The following is a 20,114-nucleotide window of genomic DNA, read 5'->3' as shown; positions in this document are numbered from 1 at the left end:
AAGATGCACATTCTGCCGTACCTCTGAGTGAGTCAGTCAAGCAAAACATTGCTTCCCAGTGGGCAAGAAAGGTAATCAGCCCCATTTTACAGATAAGGAGGCTGAGAGTCAGTGGAGTTGGTCACCATGTTTCAGGCCAGCCAGCCAGCAAGTAAAGGGACTCAGATATACCTGGCTTTAGAGCTGTGCTCCTTCCCAAGACAATGTTTGCCAGTTGCCCTGCACCTCTCCACCAACCTCAGGTACAGCTGTCTGTGAGCCGCTGGGTCCTGGGACCCCTAGCACCCAAGTTCAGACTGTAGGGAAGAAAAATGCCCCCCTCCTTGAGCAGGGTGGCTGCTGGGAAACAGCCCTGGAGGCAACACCGACCCCAGTGTGTGGTAGGGAAGGGGAACACATGCCAAAGCAGCTTGGTACTCTGCCATCTCAGTTCTTTCTCTCTTCCTCCAAACCATAACCTTCAAGACTTACAGCCCCTGTGTTCGTCACCCCACACACAGCTCCAGCACCTGGCTGGCCTCCAGCAGGACCAAGACTGAGCGAGCAGGCGCCAACCTGACCCCACCCAGGGCAGGCCAGCTGGGCCAGCCCTCCAGCCAGGGCACCTACGCTGCTGCCTGCGGCTGGCTCTTGAGCTGGCTTTTGTCTCTCATCTGGCCCACTGCAGCTCCACGTCTCCTTCTCCCGTCAGTCCTCTGCCCAGGCCTGCCTGAGGCTGCTTGCCAAGGCAATTGCATGTCAGGGCTATGCCCAGGGCACTGAGGGTTGGGACTCCCACAGTCCTGCTTCTCTGCTTGGGGTGGAACACCCAGAGGCCTGGGAAGGTCTGGGGTTAGCAACTGGGGTGGCAGAGGGGCTGTGTGTTAGAGAGGTGAGCTTCAGAGAGAAACTCTGCAGAGCCAGCCCAGGCAGGAAGGACAAAGGGGACACGTGAGGTCCATCAGGCCGGGCACCTCTAACTTCTCGCCCTGAACCACACCCCTGCGAGCTGAGAGACATGCCTTCAGCACAGGGTAGGGAGCGGCCATGGCCTGGCCAGAATAATAATCCTCAGCAGGAATCCACATCAAGTAGGTGGCCTACCAAGAGCCAGGCAGACAGTCTCTGAGGCAGGGAAGGAAGGCGAGGCCCTGGGAATGGTGGGGGGAGAGTGGAAAGGACTAGGTGCACTAAAGGACCCCACTCCTCCCAACCCCTGGGGACAGAGTTGAGAGCCAGGCTGGTGGCTGCTACCTCTGGATACAGCACCTGCCAGCCGCTGGGGTGTAAGGCTGAGAGACCTGGAACATCAGACCCAGAGCTCAAGCTCTGGTGGGTTGGCAGGTGAAGCACTCAGAATCCCAGAATTACACAGATGATGAATCTTCATCTACCCCACGTGCTGGCTGTGCCACTTGGAGCAGTCTCTCTCTACTGATGAGGCTCAGTTTCTTCATCAGTAAAATGCGTGCAGTATTGCCAGCCTCCTGGGGTTGTAGCAGTAACTGATTAAAATCGTGGAGGTACTTTCCCATAAGTATCTTTGCCACATAAGAAATTGGCTGTAAGGCAATTTTGCCGTAAAAGATAAAAATCATGAAAAATAAAGGAGGGACATCATTAAAGAGGACATAATGAAACATGAAAAATAAGTAACAAAATTAAAAAGACTTTATTGTGAAATACAAAATATTTGAATACATTAAAAATGTATAGTGTATATTTTATTTGGGGGACTGTACCTACGCACTTGTCTTTAAAGTCTTCCATTTGTAGTATATACATTTTTGCTTGCTGATTCATCTTTTCATTCGGCGTCACACTTTTCTTCTCTCTCTAAAATTTCTTCCTTCCTTAAGAGAGGAATCAGTTTCCAAATACTAAGATGCATATTTGTCACTGGGCTTTGTACTGCGCTGTGAAAGCCTTCCATGGGGTTGTCTGTTCTTAGGATGTTGTCATACGCTCTCTGAGAGACGTTCCAAAGCTCTATGGGAAATGTGGGTTCAGAACTCTGTGCCGCCCTACAGACCACTATGAGGGCTAAGATAATATAAAAATGGGATGACTTCATCAATGAAGAAATGAAACCAACTGTCAACCAGTTATTTTCTTTTTTACGACAAAACTGCCTTATGACCAATTAGATATGGTCACATGGTATGGTGAAAACGCTTGTGGCAAAGATGTCTACAGTGAAGATATTTACAGAAACTACCCAGCACTGATTAAAATAGTGCTTGAGAAGCACTCAGCCCTAAGCAGAAGCTCAGGAGCTGCTGGAACTTGGTAACCTAGCCGTGTGGGCTCACAAGCACTTCCAGAGCACCACGAATTCATCTGAAACATCGGGGAGACCTCCACTGCTTGGCCCAATCTCAGTTGACTAAATATGCAACAGAAGTTTCCAACTATGACATAAGCCCCTCCTGAACAAGATCATTGCAGCACAGCTCCCAAAACAAGACCTATTCCTGGAAAGGTGTCAGTAAATATCAAGTTTTGCACTCATTATTTGCATCATCCTTCTGGAAATGCTACCTTCATTCCACTTGATATTCAAGGGCAGCCAATTTCATTCATTCATTCCAAATGTGTGCCGTTAATGGTAGGGAGAACAAAATTAAATTAGCCTCGTTCCTTGCCCTCAAGGAGCTCACAGTCTAGTGGCTCTAATCCATAATGATCTGTAAATAGATGTGGTAAGTGTCCCGGGAAGCCATGGATCCTCCAGGGAAATGGGTACTTTTGTAATGTGATTAGTCATTTCTAAATGGCTTAAAAGTTCTCTTTCAGGTGCTCACCTGGGTGGCAAGAGATAAAGGCCTTTCAGAATACTACACTGCTTCCTTAAATACAGTGAACAATGTGTTCATCATGAAATTTTAACTCAATAATTAATTTTTATCACACGAAAGTTTAAGCAGGGGGAGCAGGAAGACACAATCGTGAGAAATTATACCAGTCTCCCTGCATTCCAGAGCGGCCTCCTCTAGTTATTTTACTATTTGAATGATGAAATGAGGTAATGTTGTGTTTCTTTCTACACAACTGGCGCTGCATTACGTGAAATCTCAGACTAACAGGGTTGCAGGGAGGAAAGGCCAGATTGAAAATAATCCTCACCCCAGAGAAGCTATACCACAAGAAGTCCTGGAAAGCTGACAGCTTTGCATGTTGTAACAATGCAGCTCAAGACTATCAGAATCATATAAATATTTGCACAGATACTTATCAAAGCAACAATCAGATATCAGGTCCCTCAAAGTGAGCTGATATGCTTACAGTTTATTGTCTTGATTTATAAAAGTCAGCGAAACAAAGTGACGCGCAGCAGATTTGCTGAGCTCCAAAGTCAGGGAGTAGGTAAATAGTGCAAATGTGTTGGCTTCCCTCCCTGGCTCTTTTCTATGTTCTGTGAGCAAACGGAAAAACAAACCATTGGAAAAAGTCTCAGCCTAATAAAATTATACAGACAGAATAACTTCTTTGCGGAATTCAGGAAAGTAGCACGGTGGGTTCTTGCTAGCACATATTTGCACTCTGCCATCACACGCTTTGTACGTTCAACTCCGGATCTCAGTATAGCTCCAGAATTGTCCCCAGGCAGCTTCCTCCCCTTATCTTCCTCCTACATCAAAAAGTATTATGCACATTCAATCCCATGCTTTCATATATTAAAATATGTGTTTCAGAAACACCAATCAAAAAAACAAATTTACCTCTGACAGTAAGATAATAGAACATAAAAGCACACAATTAGTAATCAAAAGACACAAATTCTAGTCCTGTCACTAAGAAGCTAAGTGACCAGGATGAGGCACTTAATCTCTAAGAGAGTCAAGTTTCTCTTGGGTAAAATGAGCTGAGGGGAGCGGGGAGCAAGATGGAGAGGAAACACTGGTCCATCCAAGGCTCCCAGAAAAAACAGTGAGCTTGTTACCCTCTTCCAACAACCACCTGTCTTTAGGGCCCAGGGCTCATCTAGGGTGGACAGCTACTTGCCTTAAAGTAAAAGCAATGTGTCATCTTAATATGTATGGAATGTGTTTAAATAAGGATCAAAGCCAGTCATGAAGGTATCTGTGGGAAGGGAACAGACACAGATCCCCTCACTGCAGCTGCCTTCGGGTGGGAGATGGGGAGGAGGCCCCCTTCTCCAAACTGGGTCTCCCCCAGTCCCAGGAGAGAGGGGCAACACACTGAGCATGTCGGCCCCATTCTGAAACCTCAGCAGTCTCCACACAGGTGGAAGGACAGACTGAAGTCCAGCCAGGGGACCTGAGAGACAAACAGAAGGCAGGTGCAAAGGACCCTCACTTCTCCAGGGATTTTGACTTAATACCCACACTCAGGCCACCCACCCCAGCCTGAGCAGGCATTTCAGGGCCCAGACTTCTCCCTGGAAAACAGCTGGCTCTTGCTTCCTTGAGTACCATAACAATTCCCTATGTACCTTTTCCTCTCTCTCTTCCCAGGACGAGGCATAATCTTCCCACCTACGGATTAGACTTCCCCTCCCAGGTCCTGGCCCAAAGCAGGGGAGGAGTTTGCAGAGTTCAGGTCTGAGTGTGCCCAAGCACCCACACTAGTGGCTGTTTCAGAGTTTACAACTGGTTTCCACACCCAGCCTAGGTCTGAAAGGCCTTCATCAAATAACCAGATGGCTCTGCCAGGAAAACGTGACATTTTGTGAAGACTAATTTAACCTGTTCATAAGATCCGGGAGACAAGATGCAAACCCAACACCCATTGAGAGGAACAGTATTCTGGATATTTTGTCAAGAGTTTAAGTCTTTTTGTAAAGTTTTAAAAAGTAAATAACTTGTGTTCATCTAAACTATCTGAAAATTGATTACCAACTGTTTATTGATTCAAAAAATAAAAAAGAGGTGGGAAGAAGAAAAGAAGGGAGGGGGAGAGAGAATGAAAGAACCTGAGTGTCAAAGTCCAATCAAACCAAAAAAGGAAGGAAGGAAAGGAAAGACGCTGAAGTGTTAAGGCCAAACCAGGTCAAATGCCCTCATTTCCCACCACCTACGGGAAGCATTCACGGCTTTAGATGGCACATTCTGAGCACTCAAAAAAGCATCATTCAGCCTACACCACCCCTGTGCCACAGGGCCCTGGTCTCTCCTCCTCCACTCACACTTGCCTGGCAGGACTCCCCACACAGAACAGATGCCCACTGAGCCTCCGCAGAAGGGAAGAGAGCCGGGGACTCACCCGCACGGGGCTTCCCCAGCAGTTACGCACAGCCGCCTGCCCGCACACGTGGAGGGATGACAATGGAGATGCAGTCTTCCAGAGGTGCGTCTGGTCCATGTTTCCCTTTCTAAATTGCCTAAGGGTTTCTTTTCACCCAGCCCAGCCACCCCCACTGCAAAGGTAGAGGCCACCAATCTGAGTGCCAGAATATTACACACGCTTGACTCTTCTACCCTGCCAGCTGACTCTCCCAAAGAGGACGGTATAATAAAACAAACAAGTCAACCTCTGACTACCTGTGGTTTTTATATTTCCACTAATGTTCTCCTTGAAATGGGAGCTCAGCACCCTTGAAACCAGGCAAAGTCGATCAAAGGCAAAATACAAACGGAAGGCCAAGTGTCCTGAAGCAGGCAGCCCCCGTCTGCCTCCCCCAAGCCCTCCTCTGCAGAGCCTTCTCTCAGCGTCACAGGGTGTCAGGAATAAGTCTGAGAGGTGCAGACCGCTGCCCATCAGGAACTCTACTTGAGGTATGTATTGAGAAGCTCCACCAAATTAACGTCTCCCCCAGCTCTTAGGGACGATGGCCACATTCTTGAAATGGTATAGAAAGGCTGAATGTCAGGCACATTTCTGTCCCTGCAAACCCTCCAAGATCAAACTAATTCTTGTCACCCACTTCCCTACTCCAAACTGCTTGAACAGATCGTCCACCAAACACCAGCCTTCTTCGAACAAGCCCCATCTGCCTGGTGGGCAAGCTGTGGACTAGCTGGAGGGCCAGGAGTGAGGAGACCTGGATCCCAATCTTAGGTTGATCCAGCGGCTGTGTGAGACCAGACATGCCCTCTAACCTCTCTGGGCTTCAGACACCACCTCTCCTGCCTCTTCACAAGGTTACTGATAAGGTAAGGCTCAAATCTGACAATGCTCATCACAGGGCTTACTCAAGAACCCTAACAACACACTGAGTTCATTTCTATCCTCATTATTAACAGCACAATGGATGTTTGTAAGAGATGGGTCCAATTTTTCATAAGCCCAAAAGGCTAGACAGTTGGCAAGAAGGGAAGGAACAGATACTCAGAAACTGCTTCAAGCTTCAAGGTTATCCTTTGGAGCCCCATTCTTCCAGATTCTTCCGAATGCCTGCTACAGTAATAACAGCCCCAAAAGAACACACCACTTTGTCAGGACTTGTAGGCAAAATGTGTTGGAGCAGCTGTCAGCTTGGGGAAAATCACTCATCAGGTAGTCAGCCCAGTGGGGCCATGTTCAGCTGGACAAACAGGCACCTGCAGCCGGGAAGGAGGGCTTTCCTGTCCTTCCCTGGGGCCCAAACCAACCCTCCTTACCTTCTTGTGCCAACCAGCAGGGCTCCTGCCCCTCCAAGGCACACCTCTCCACCCTTCCTTCCAGCTCCCTCAGCATTTTTCACTGGACAGAGACCTTCAAGGTCACCAAGGAAAGAGTGTTGTGACATGTCAGCCCCTCCCAAAGGCAGGGGACACAGGGGGGCCATGTGGTGATGAGGAAAGGAAATCCGCCACCTGGGTCTTTAATGTCAGACAAAGTCATTCCCCTTAAAGGGGAAGGGCCAACTACAGATGTTGCCAGGAACAACTCTACTTGAGGGAGGAAGACAGCATCCCTCAAAACAACAGCAGGCAGAAAAATCAGAATCCAGCCAACACCGAGGAGCAAAGCAGACCCACCTGCTTTAACTGCCAGACGCAGTGGGGGAGGCACGGTGGCATTTGGTAACCCACATAGGGTGCTGCAGGGTATGGGACACCACGCTAGGCTTTGCAGCCTGGGTGAAACCAGATGGTGTCAGAAGACAATGAATTACTCATAGGCAAAGAATCTGTTGTTAGCACACCTAAAAATCCCTTTTTGCTAGCCATCATCTGACACCTACCCCACTAAATCATAGAGAGGTGGAAAAGAACACCTGGGCCCCAAATAGCTTGTCAGATAAGCCAAACGCTGGCGCTCACTCCCATTTTGTCTGAGGGCCCGGAGGAAAGGCAGCTGACCAGGGGTGGGGGCTCTGGCCACCTTGTTTAACTCCCTCTGCATCAGAGGAAGTCACCTTCCCAGGCAAGAGCTCTGGGCTGATCTGACTCCTCTGAGGCCCCAGGGCTCTGCTGGCGGCTTCCACCCTGGCCCACAGAATCCCTTGGAACCCTGAGACATCCTTCCTCAGATTCAAGACTGAACTGGCTTGGAGTGCCACAGAGGTAAACCCGAGTGTGCCAGGCCTCATCCCTCCAAGGTGACAAAGACCTCACTAGACAGTGAGCCTGCCCAAGCTGGCATGCTCTCCCCGAGAAAGCCCTGGCTATACAAAACATATGCAAGTGCCTCTGTGTGTCTGCTCAGAGGACTAATGAGAAAGGCAACCCACTTGGGAAATGGTCGTGCCCAGCAGCATCCTGAATGGCAAAGGAAGCACTTACCACTGATTCGAGAGAATCCCTCATGTTTCCTCCTAAGCGCCTGAGGTATATCCATTTTTCTGTCAGCAACATCAAATAATGTCGATAACACTGAGATTTATACATGTGTATTTATAATTTTTCATTATAGCCTTTTTAAAACTACCTTTTCACCTAAACATTCAATTAATGTAATCAAATTGATACCTGATAGCATTATCTAATTTAACTTGGATGCAAACTACTGAAAAGCATGTGCCTTTTAACACCCTGACTGGTAAGGCATGTGATGAACAAAGCTATAAACATTTTGGCATAACTGAGCTGTTTAAAAATAAATTAGCAAACTATAAAAATAAACAGTTACGTACATATGTACTCAATTATGAACTAACTCTAATTTTTGTTCTGAAATTCTGTCTTTGACCTTAGTCCTAAACAAGCACTATTAAAAAAACATAGTATCTCAACAGACAGTAGGCCAAGGATTAAATGCTCTTCCAGTTCAGCACAATGCAAAACAAGTCACCAAAAGTAAGGTAGGAAGGAAGGGACGGACGGAGGGAGGGAGAGAAGAAGGGAAGAAGGAAGGGGGGCAAAGAGGGAGAGAGAGAGGGAGGGAGGGAGGGAAAAGAAAAGAAAGGAAACAAAAGGAAAAGCTTGCCCTTCTTGATTTCACCTGGAAAAATGTGTACAAAATGTACAAGGACTCCTGTGCTCTGGTTGATTTGAAGCTGCTTCTGTTTGATCCAGAAAAGTTAAAACCTGGTGAAGTGCTTTTGCATTTTCAGATGTTTTAGAGTCTCTCAAGAGAAGAGGGCAGACAAGGGGAAGCACTATTTCCAAACTCAGCTGTTTCAACAGCTCGCTGTCTTTCTAACAGTCTCTATGACACAGGGCCACCTCCCTACCTGAGCTAAGCCCACTGTCTGCTACTGCCTCTAAGTCCTGAGCTTTGCTAAGACATATGGCAGAAACGTGGAAATTGTCTTCCAAATAGCACAAGACAGCAAAGTGGGGTAGGAGAGGGAAGGAAGGAGCAAATGAAGCTGGTGAAACCGCACACAGGACACGTTTTTCACACTAACCCATTGCTCTGGTAACAAAGGACAGCATACTATGGGATAATTGCTATGGATTATTATTACGGTTTCTAAAGCCAAGGAACAAAAAAAAAAGAGAAAAATTTCACAGAAGACATATTATGCACACAGATTTCTAAAGCTTTAAAATCATATGGTCTCTGGTCTCTGGGTCTTATGGGGTTGCGGGTAATGCCCTGAGCAGGACAGATGCAAACACAAAAAATAAATCATAATAAACCTAAAATTCTTTCCTGTCATAGTGCTTACTGCTCTTTATTTCACAAACAAAAGTAGTTGAGCAACAGCTAAATAGTTATTCATCTCAAAGAGCCAACCCAACATGCCGACTGCCCTCGGGCTTTCAGTGCCCTCCCCCGACGATACAAAATTATATAAACAAAAAATAGCAGGAAACTCAAACTGAGCCACACTTGTTGGAGAGTGTGGCAGAGAAGGCTTCATGTGCAAGAGGAGCCACTGAGGACACCAAAGTCCTCCCAGGCCACACGACCCACAGAGGCAAAGGGGACCAGCGGGGCAGCCCAGCCCGAGTCAGACACTTACAGAAACAAGGTAGTTGCTGGCTGCTGCAAGACAAACATCCCCAAGACACGTTTTTAAAGGAATGTGGCCATAAATTTAAGAAACGGCTGATGGAGAACTGTACTGGACTTTTCCCTTTCTGAAGAGGACTTTGTTTTCCTCTAGGATGTTAAGGGTACGACTGGGGGGACGAAGGATGGAAGCTGATGTGAGACACAGGGGCAAACTGGTCAAGGAGAGGTGCAGCTCTGAGGACAGAGACATCAGGAACCCGGCTCCGCCTGCTTCAGCAGAGGCTGGGCCCATGGGACTGGCCGGAGGCCTTGATATTTCCTCGAGGGTCTCTTTGACACCGAGACTGGATCTTTGAGCTGGCAGCCTAGACTTTTCTGTGGGCTCTCCCTTGGGTCACCTATAATTTCAGAATAATTTGTTCAACATGTGGCGAAGCCAGCACATGGAGGAGATTAGGCCTCACATGAGGGATGTGAAACTTGTGCTCTAAACACTGATGTAAGGTCTTTATTGAGGCATGAGGGCAAAGGAACACCTCTTATGACAGGGAACCCTTTGCTGGTAAAAGACATTCACCTGTTTAAATCCTGAAGCCTCCCCTCCAAACAAAAGTGGCTTAGATGGAAATGCTGACTCCTGTTTCTCTTCAGACTCCTAAAATCTCCAGCTTCTGGTCTAAAGATTCAAGCTGAGGTCAGAGAAAGCAATTTGTTTGATTCAGGCCGTTGCAAACTACCCCCAAATAAGTTGCTTGGTCTCAGTGTTGACTGGCTTGGGTGTTATGAGAATTCCAAGAATTATTTTACTTTTCCATTAGAGGGCTCTCCACTCTCCTTTCAAGGAAAAACTCTATCTGCCAGCCAACTCCTTTCCAGGAATGAGGAAAGGGAGACAGAGGACTGTGGAAAGGAGGACAACGGGTTTCCCTAGGAAATTCCAAAACCTGGCCTGACAGGCAGATCTGAGCACAGCACAGCCAGAGAGACATCCTCGGAAAAGGACCCTTTGGAGGTGCAAGGCAGTGGTTTCCTGAGAAGCTACAGGCACCCAGAGAGAATAAAGTTCAGGGAAAGATGCAGCCATTTCTAAATCCCTACCTCCAAATCCCACAGTTCACCAGCAGTCTCTGGTGATTCACCTGAGCTCTGAGGAGCTAAGGGACAGAAATACAAGAAACAGATCTCATATTTCTAAGTCAAAAGATTGATTTGTCTTTGGTAGCTAAAGAACACCAAAGAAAGAAACTGTATAAAACAGTTCAAAAATACACCTTCCCTGAAGAGCTACACGTTAAGAGTTTGACTTAAGTCATCTCAGCTACAAGAAGCTACTGGAGTTCTCCTAACTGCCCCAATAGGGCCACACTCCCAATCCTTCCTGAACAGGGGCCATCTGAGAGCCACCCACCCACGGCCCCGAAGGGAGAAGTGGTGGGGCAGAGGGAGAGGGAGAGCTGCCCACAGCTTGGGTTGAGCACTCCTATCCTCTCGAGCACCTCCCAGTAAACAGCAACTCCATACTCCCAGTCACCAAGCCAAACATCTCAGGGTCCGCGCGGACTCCTCTCTAACACTCACATCCCACATCTGGTCTGTTGGCAAATCCTGTTGGCTTTACCTACAGAACATGTCCAGAATCCAGCCCCCTCTCACCTCCCCATAACCCTGGTCTAAGCTGCCATCATCTGCCTGGATTTTGGTAACAGACTCCCGACTGCTTCTGCCTCGTGTCCCCACACTCAAGTCTCAAAATGCAGCCAAAGTGACCCTCTGGAAGCATAAATCGCCAGACCTGACACCACTCCTCCCTCAGCTCCCACCTACCTGGGAGCCAAAGCCCAAGGCCTCCCAGTGGTCTGCAGGGCACTGGTCTCCTCTCCCTTGCACGCCAGCACCCACCCACACCTCCTGCTGCCACTCGGACCACAGGGGCCCCTTGCTCTTCCTCCCACAACCAGACAGATTATGCACCAGGTCTGTGCATTTGCTATTCCTTTGGCTTGGAACCCTCTCTCCCAGAAATCCACATGGCCAATTGGCTCAGTCTTTGGAGCCTTTGCTTCTCAGAGGGGCTGTCCCTACCCATCGTATTTAAAGTGTGCCTACCACACATTCCTGATCCCTCGTCCCCACCTTATTTTTGTCCAAAGCCATCTGATCACCTTCTGACACATTATATAATTCACGTGTTATTATTCATTTACTAACATCTCCCCACAAGATCAAGGATTTTTTAATGCTTTGATCATCACTATATGCCCAACACCAAGAACAGTTTCTGGCACATGGGCAGGTGTTCAAGAAAGTGCATTGAAAAATGAATGAGTGAACCTCCAGAATTCCAAACTGCCAGGCGAGCCCGACCTGGGGGCACTTGGGCTTTGTAGTGTGAGCTTCAGCCAAATTCCATTTTCCCAAAGGCCCTGAGGCCCTGAGAGAACAGCGCTTTGCATTATAACATAAATACAGGGGTGCAGCTGATCTGGGGAAAGGAAAAAGAATGGGGAGCTCTTGAGAGGGGCCAGTCAAGATCAGTGTAGGAGGCTCTAGAAGCAGAAGCGAAGAGCCTGGCTCAGAGCTCTTCAGAGCTCCCACACACTCATCTCTTACAGCCCGCCGCAATGCTGTGCCAGGTGCTGAGTCGAGCCTCCCCCTCGGCCTTTCTCCTCCCCCGTTTGTGCATTCAGACTCTCCCTCCTCCAGGTAGGGAAGGGTATTGGTGGCCATGGTGAAGGGACAAATCCCCTACACCTGAAAGCTTGGGATCAGCCAGAAAAGCTGCAGTACTTTTCCCACCCGGTGTACATTTTGACAGGTGAATAAATGCTCCCCAGTAGGCAATAACAAGGAGAAGTCAGAATTAAAAGAACTTGCCAATTTGAAAAGTAATGCCATTCTATGTGACTCTACTCTATTCTGTTACCAGTAAAACACTTAAGGATGTTATTCATGCAGACATAAAGTGCTAATGGCCACTTGTTAACATGTTTCATAATGCTAATATTTTCCTCTGATTTCCGACAGTTCTCTTTTTCTTCTTTCTTCTTTTTGGGGGCTATTTTAAGTTAACAGAGCGCTAATCTGATTTGAAACTGAAGGCTTAAAGAGCTACACTCTACGTAACTGCACTATTAATGACAACCATTGCTGTACATGTTGCACCATTTCATGAAAACAATCATCACTCAGCCAGTGGATTTTCCAAGCCATAGAAAAGCTGTAATAAGTTGAAAATGCAGTAGGCATAGAAGAAACGCATGATCTAAGACACGGGTGGGGAGGGATGTCATTAATGCTTCTCCAAGCTTTGTGCACTTTGTTTCCATGATGGCAAGAAGAGGCACAGTAAAGCAAGTGGGTTTTTTTTTCTTTCAAAGAAACAAATACATAAATAAGTAAGACTGTGAGGTGCTTCATCTGCCACCCCCAACTCACCAAGCTGGCCTCCCAGTAACTGGGATGGATGTTCAAAGGCCACAAAAAGGATATGGCTCAGTGCTTACTACTAACTGGGCCAAAGGTACAGTAGCTCTTCTCAGGAGATACAAGTGTCTCAGTGCCTCCAAAATGAGAATGTGTGCAGCAACTTGGGCCTGCAAGTCCATCCAAACCTTGGAAGGCTTTGTGCTCACTTTCTCTGGAGAGCTGTCAAAAGAGAAAGCCTGCTTACCGAGGATGATTTAAAGTGGGCAACTCAGAGAGCACTGAGAGCCCCACCCTTGACTCCCTGTTGTTGGTTAAGGTGGCTCCCAGACATGCTAGAAAAAGCATGGGTTTGGGACTCAGAAAAATGTATTTGGGTGTGTGGGGAGCTCTGTTAGGGAGCTGGGTGGTCTGGGCAAGTCACTTCACCTCTCCTGGTCTGTTTACTTTAGAATTTCTGGCTACATGTCTGGCTCTCAGTATTAGGGATTTGCCTCCCAGGCCCCCAGCCTCACACACGCCCATCTCCCAAATGAGAAAACTTCATGAGAGGGAACTTGCCTGGTCCTGTTCACTTGTGCATCTCCAGCACCCAACACAGTGCTGGGTGTAGAGTAAGTGCTCAATAAACACAGGCTGATTTGAAAATAAAAAAAGATTAGATAGCATCTGCCTCTCCTCTCAGCTCTAATCCTTGGTCCTGTGAAAATAAAGGCTGCTGATACCTTCGATACCTTCACGTCACTTATCTCATTTAAGGGGCTTTGATAACATAAGCATCTGGGCCTCCCTAGGCTATGTGAAATTGGTTTCAAGCCTGGAGAGGTTCGGTCTGGCAGGTTTTTCTGCAAATCACATCTAAAGCAAGGAGTACCCTTGACCACGTGGCCCACGCACGGGGCACCCTTTTGGATGACACAGGAAAAAGGAGTTTTACTATTTAGCCACTTTGAGGTGAATTTCCCTCAAAAACAAACACTTAGGGCGCAGCTCACAAGTCACATATGACCACACAACCACTTCCATTTCCCGCTGAGAGAGACAGAGAAAGGGCAGCCCCCAGAACAGGCGCCTTTTGGGGAGAGTTTCAGGGAGAGTGAGGACTCACCTGCCTCCCCACCAACTGAAGTCCACAAGCCGTAAAGCCTTTGTGGGGTGGCGAATTACCTTCTCTTTCTCACCTAGCACAATCCCTTGGAAGGCTCCCACTGGGTGGCAGAGGGCCACAGCAAGGACTCGCGCACTGCTGAGGTTTGAGCGACACCTGTCGTGCCCCAGCCTCTGATCTGCGTGGGGCACTGCCCACGATGCTGGAGTAGGGGGCAAGGAATTTAGTGCTAAGAGTGGCACTAAATGGAGTTCCTGCCCTTGGGACCCACTCCTTAGGGGTGTTCACTGCCAGGCAGTGAGGGAGATGCTGCTTCCATGCCCACCTTGCAGCTACTCTGCAGCAGGAATCACTGTCCAGATGCCCTAAAGCCAAATACCCATGGGAGCACCTTCACCAGGAATGGAGGCTTGGTCCCTCGCTAGCAAGAACTCCTGCTTCTTCTCTCGTATTGGAGCATATCCTTAAGTCCTGCCAGGATCTTCCCTGTCCTGCCCTCTCCCTTCTGAATCCCCCTCACCCTCCAAGGGCTGGCTGCCCACCCCCACCCACAACAGAAAGACTCATCCTTTGCCAGGATGGGAGAAAAAGGCTCCCACCACAGATAGTCCTCCCATCACACCAGTATCTGGGAAATTAGAAGTGAAATCCGGCCCCACAACACATTATAGCTGGGTCAACACCTATGAAAGGGTCCTCACTTCAAACACCTTAGAGTCCAAAGGGCAAGTCACCCATCTTCTCAATAAGCCAGAGATTTACTGCCTTCCGCAGACAGGCACCTCCGTGGAAGAGAAGCTGTTGGCCTGTGGTGAGAAAAATACTCTAGACTGAGTCAGGAGACCTGGACAGATCCACTATCCTGAATTCTCTAAGTTCACAGTCCTAAATTCTAGGGGGAAGGGAATGCAAAGGGGAGGAGAGGTGCGGAGAGGAGTTAGAAAGGAGACCTGGCCTGAAGGAAGGTAAGCAGGTGGGCTGACCTGGGCTCAGGCTAAAGGGGTGCACAGGGACCCCTGGTCATACAAGCCATTTTGTCACACACTTCCCTGAGAGCACTTCTAGCTAGCAGCATTCCCAACAGCAATCCAAAGGGAAGGCTCTCTTGCTGGCCACCTCCAGTGGTGCAGGTGGGAGCAGGTAAAAAAGTAACATGAAAAAGGTTCCAACCTCTCTAGTCATTAATGGAACAGCGGTACTGGGCCAGACACAGCAGTACTGGGCCAGGCCCTGCTGAGCAACCCACTCTGGACAACAGACAGTCCTGGGACTTGGAGAACATGCCATCTAAACAGAATTAAACTGAGATTTTTTTTTTTCTTATGAAAGAAATCAGAGTTGTGCAAATAAATCTAGTTGGACTGGATGACTCTCTTCACAACATTCAGAAAAGGGTAACACACTGCAAGAGTCGTGAATTCCATTGATGAGAGGATTTCCCTACTCAAATATCAAAAGGTCTTGCATACACATACACCAAAAAGAGCGAGAACCACCACTTAAACCCAGCGTCACATAGCTATCAGAAGGGAGACAGCAGTCAGTACCTTCTCAGCACAGGCCATTCTGCCTTCTGTTATGTTCTGGGCCTTTTACAGCATGGTGCTCCCAGCCTCCCACACTCCACGGGGTCCCCAGCTGCCTCCCTGGTATCTGCTCAGCCCTGAGGAACCCCACACACTGACTTCCAGGTGAGAAGGGTCAGAAGCTGTAAGCAGACAGCTCACTGCTTGGCCAAGAGCAAAGGTTCCCACAGAGGGAAGACCACAAAGATGTCATCTCCATCCCAACCCCAACTTTTTCCCTCTTGTTCACAGGAAAAAGGAGGAAAATAAATCTGCCCAGCTTCTGCACCTTTCCACAAACTCACTGCATGTATGTGGGACCAGGCTACCAATTTCTTCCTTGCAGCACAGCCCAGTGCTTTCAGGCAAGGAGAATATGGTGGTGAATCAGGGGTAGATATAGGCCAAGGAATCCAATTCAAAGCCCAACCTTTCAATTTTCAACCAATCAGCCTGAATAAAGTATGAGTTAAACATCATGTATGAAGCAGCATTATGTGTGAGCACAAAAATACAAAAAAATAAAATGTGATCCCTGCCCTCAGAAAGGTTATAGCTTGGGGAAGAGAAAATACCACCACCCAAGAGGATGTGAATACCATGGGCGTCTGCTCGCTAATCCCAACACAGTACTTCTTCCAAAGAAGCAAAGGCACTGTAGCCACTACATGACAGAGTTAGGCCTGTGCCAAGGCCCAACTCAGACAGTCTTAGTTACTTGGAGAAATGGCCTCAGAGATGGGGGCCAGGGGAAGGCAATACAGAAACATGGTACAGAAACTCACTGCATGTACATGGGATCTGGCTACCAATTTCTTCCTCGTAGCACAGCCCAGTGCTTTCAGACAAGAACGCGGTGGTGAACCAAGGGCAGATGTAAGCAGAGGCTGACATCTTGATGTTTCAACCGACTCTTAATCACCCAACTTCCCAGCTTCCCCATTTCTGCTCTCAACTTGATGCAAGAGGCAGAAGTTCCCAACCTACTTAGCCCACTATGAGGTCATAGTGTGGGGATTACCAAGTCACCTTTGGGCTGGGCAGAACAAGAAGTAAACAAGTCAGTCCAAGAAAGATCCAAACAGGGGATGTTCTCTGGGCTCCAATGGGCCACCACACACAAAGAGGACCTGGGCTACAGATACACTGGAGTCTGAAAGGCAGGTGGCCCCTCTTCTCACCACTTCATATATGTTTTAACTGTTTGAACGAGGATACAAAAAAAAGAGGCAGGGATTGAAAATCTAGCCTGTGGATATCAACCTGTGATTACTAATGCCATGTTTGTATGCTCTGAAATGCTTTCCCAAGTCTGGAATGCTTTTCACAGCATCCTACCCACTCATTGTCCCCTCTGCACCCCAGCACACAGAAAAGATGTGCTTTTTTACATGCACTTAGGTTTTGGTTTCACTATTAAACACAGTGACCAACCCCCAATATTGTAACTCAGGTTGTGTTGGAAACTCAAAAAAGACTTGGCTTGGCTGGCTGGCAGGGAATCTGGGCTCTGCCCCTCCAAAACATTCTCCAGATGTCAGCGGAAAGTCATGAACAGCTCTCTCCCCAGCATTAAGCAAGGCAAGAAAGGCCACTCACTGTATTTCTCAGCTTCCACGAAGTCGTCACGGAAGAGGAGCCAAGAGGGAGGGAGGCAGGATCGTGACTCTCCATCACCTGATGAAGCAGAGAGGTGGCCAGAGAACTTGGGACCAGAGTGGAGAGCTAAGTTCAACACAGACAAGCACAGAGAGTAGGGTTTGGGAAGGGAGACGTACGGTATCACTAGTCAGAAGTGAAAGTCTAGTGGCACTCAAAGACGGCCAGCAAAGCTCTAGGAGTCCTAGTCTACAACACGCTGAGCGCGAACAGCACTGAAGCACTGATTTTTTCAAAAGCAAGCAAGATACTCAAGTGCAGATCTAGGAGTGAGGAATGTGGAAAACTCTAAGGTACCTTGGTGGTGTATTCTGTGGTAATCAGACTAGTATCTTTGAGCAGATCTGAGAAACCAGGAGTTCTAAAGAAAAGTACAAAAATAAGTAAATGATAAAAGATAATAGATCTATATATATAAATAAAGATAATTAACATAAAAGATAATCTAAATAATAGATCTGTAAGTTCGTTTTCAAGGAATAGAGATTCCAGAAGGAGCAGTGACAGGCAGTAGAGCAAGGAATTCAAAATATGAGGGGTGGTAGCCCAAAGCAGGGGATGAGATACTCTGTCTTCTTGGAGTAAAGAGGAAATGGTTGAAACTGAAGCATAAGGGATTTAAGGCAGACAAAAAGGAAGGACTTCCTGCTATTGACAGATGTCTTTAAAACTAGAACCCATGTGGAGGAGGAAGAGGTTGGGCTGGCTAATTTTCAAGACCCATCTGCCCCTACGAGAGTGCAGGTTCCACCACCACCCCAACTCCATCTACCCCTATGTCCAGTGATCTGGATAAAAACACAGTGCAAACCTCAGAAATGCCACAGCCTTGGGACCTTATCAGGACATATGGTGGGCAGGCCTGCCCAAAATGGGGAAGGGGACAGAGAGAAGCAAGAGGGTGTAATGCAAGGGCAAAGCAGCATGCTGCCCTCTGGGACCTTCCTCAGCAAAGGCCCAGCTCTGACCAGTAGTTCAGCCACTGCACACAGAAACACGGGGAGTCACCCCTCAGCAGACGGGAGGGCCACTCCTGGGCCCTGCTGGGCAGGGAGAGGCCGTATGCGTTAGTAGAGTGAGTCAGGGATGAAAGTGTGAGGTTTGGGCTCTGAGCCAATTCTATCAATGCCTAGTGAGTGGCCTCAACCTTCCTTATCTGTAAAATGAGAGGGCAAACGATAGGACTTCACGATTCTACATCTACATGGAAGGGGCTCAATAAATATTTATGTTCCCCTTTCACAAAGGAAACTGTCTATGCTCAAAGCTCTGTACTTTCTTCTGCAATTCCTCAGATACTCTGGGCAACAAGGAACAAGAGCCTTGACCAAAAGTCAATTTTGGGGAAAGAGAAATTTTTTTAAAACACCTTAAAAAAATACTGGGATTTAGCTATCTAATTTTAAAAGAAAATTAGGCCCAGGACTTCTCTATCCAGACTCCCTCGGACAAGGCTGGACCTCAGATACTCTTGTCTGGTTTCCTCTGTCAACATCTGCTCCCTTTGCAAAAGGCCTTGGAGCTGAAGGTGGCCCTGAATCAAACCTTCAGTTCTGCATGGGTGTGTTGTAGTGCAAACAAGTGAGTCCAAAGAATTCGGTTACTACTTAGTACAAATAAAATTTATTTACTTTGTAAGTACCTGTATTAGAGCAGACTCAAGATTATGCCTGTAAAATGATATTCCAACTCACCTGAATTTCAGTAGACTCACTAGAGTGGAGAATACGGGGTGGGGCCCAGCCAGAAACTGCACATGGGAGGGCATCTCACAAGGAGTAGGTCAATTTCTCAGGCATACAGACGAGGGGACAAGATGGAACAAAGAGGAAAAAGTGAGATTCATGGCTCTCAATCTGAGAATCAGCACCCCAGAGGAGAGCGAAAGAGATGACACACAAACCCATCAGAGAATGCTGAGGACATGTGAAGGGCCTAATTATCATTAGAGTTCCCTTGACAGTCTATCCAGAGCCAGAATGCAAGAGGGGCTGTCACAGGGCATCCAGGGACATGGCAATTACTGGGTAGGCTCAAGTCAAGCAGGATGGACGATCACCATGCCACCGCTTGATGGGCCTAGGTCACAACACAGTCGTTGACAGCGGTAGTTCATAGGGCTGTGTGTTAGGTGACCTTCTGATCTTCAAGTGGAGAACTGGAGCCACAGTGCCCAACCACTCTGTCCCCCTACAATCCACAGCCAATGGAGAGTTCATTCTTTAAAAGTACTAGAGTAGACATCTCTCAACCCTTGGAAGAAAAGAAAAGAGGTGGGATTCGTAAGTCTTTACACTCTGGAAGGTAACGCCAAGTCAAGAAGTTTCTTCCCTCCCAGGTACACCAAGGGCACCTTTCAAACACAAGCTACAAAAAGAAAGAAAAGAAAGCAAAAGTAGCTACAAAAAGAAAGAAAAGAAAGCAAAAGTAGCTACAAAAAGAAAGAGGGGGCAGAAAGGGAACCAAAGGACTATGTGATCTCAGTCCACAGTATCAAAATCTTTTAAGGCATTCTGTGGCCTTTTCTATAACCTCCATATTGAGGGACATAAAACACAAAACATTACACCTGTCAGGTGTTATGCCCTGAACTATCTCCAGGCAACTGAGAGTCAGCACCTCGGACTTTTAACGACATGAAAGTTAAAGATTAAAAACATGTTGGAACGCTTACTCTAGCCAGTGCCAAAAATGTGTCTCTAACCTGTTAGGAGAGATGGGTGTGGAGCATCACAGGAGAATGAGGAGAACACTCTCGCTGCAGAGAAAATACAAGGTCCCCCCCCTCCACCCCTGACTTGTTTTCTTCCCTTCCTGCTGCCCTTCCCTCCTTCTGAGGGAAATTCCTCCCTCAGACATGCTTTGCAGCAGAGGCAAGTTAACCACTCCAGAGAAGGAGTCTCGAACCACTGAACCCTGGGCAGAATTCTGAGGCCAATTCTTTCTGATACATGAGGCCAAAGCCATGGCTTTAGACATGCACGTGGGCATGGGAACGTGATTACTCAGACAAGGGCTCCAGGTCATGTCCTGTAACTCCTGAATTACTTCAGTGATAACAAAAGCCCACTGAAAGCAAGGAGATACTT

The 20,114-nt window shown here is 47.7% G+C and overlaps 1 protein-coding gene and 1 long non-coding RNA gene across 7 annotated transcripts in view; both read right to left on the bottom strand.

Moving 5' to 3' along the window:
* BCL11A (BCL11 transcription factor A) overlaps positions 1-20,114 on the bottom strand; it is a 97,300-nt gene that overhangs the window by 44,032 nt on the left and 33,154 nt on the right. The window lies entirely within an intron of this gene.
* Positions 1,633-18,710, bottom strand: LOC118968044 (uncharacterized). The gene is made up of 2 exons (XR_012121166.1): positions 16,152-18,710; positions 1,633-3,610 (listed from the first exon to the last, which is right to left on the bottom strand). It is a non-coding gene; the product is annotated as an uncharacterized lncRNA (long non-coding RNA).

This window comes from Manis javanica, chromosome 1, assembly GCF_040802235.1.
Source record: "Manis javanica isolate MJ-LG chromosome 1, MJ_LKY, whole genome shotgun sequence".
Taxonomy (NCBI): Eukaryota; Metazoa; Chordata; class Mammalia; order Pholidota; family Manidae; genus Manis; species Manis javanica.
This window is presented reverse-complemented; position numbering and strand designations above follow the sequence as displayed.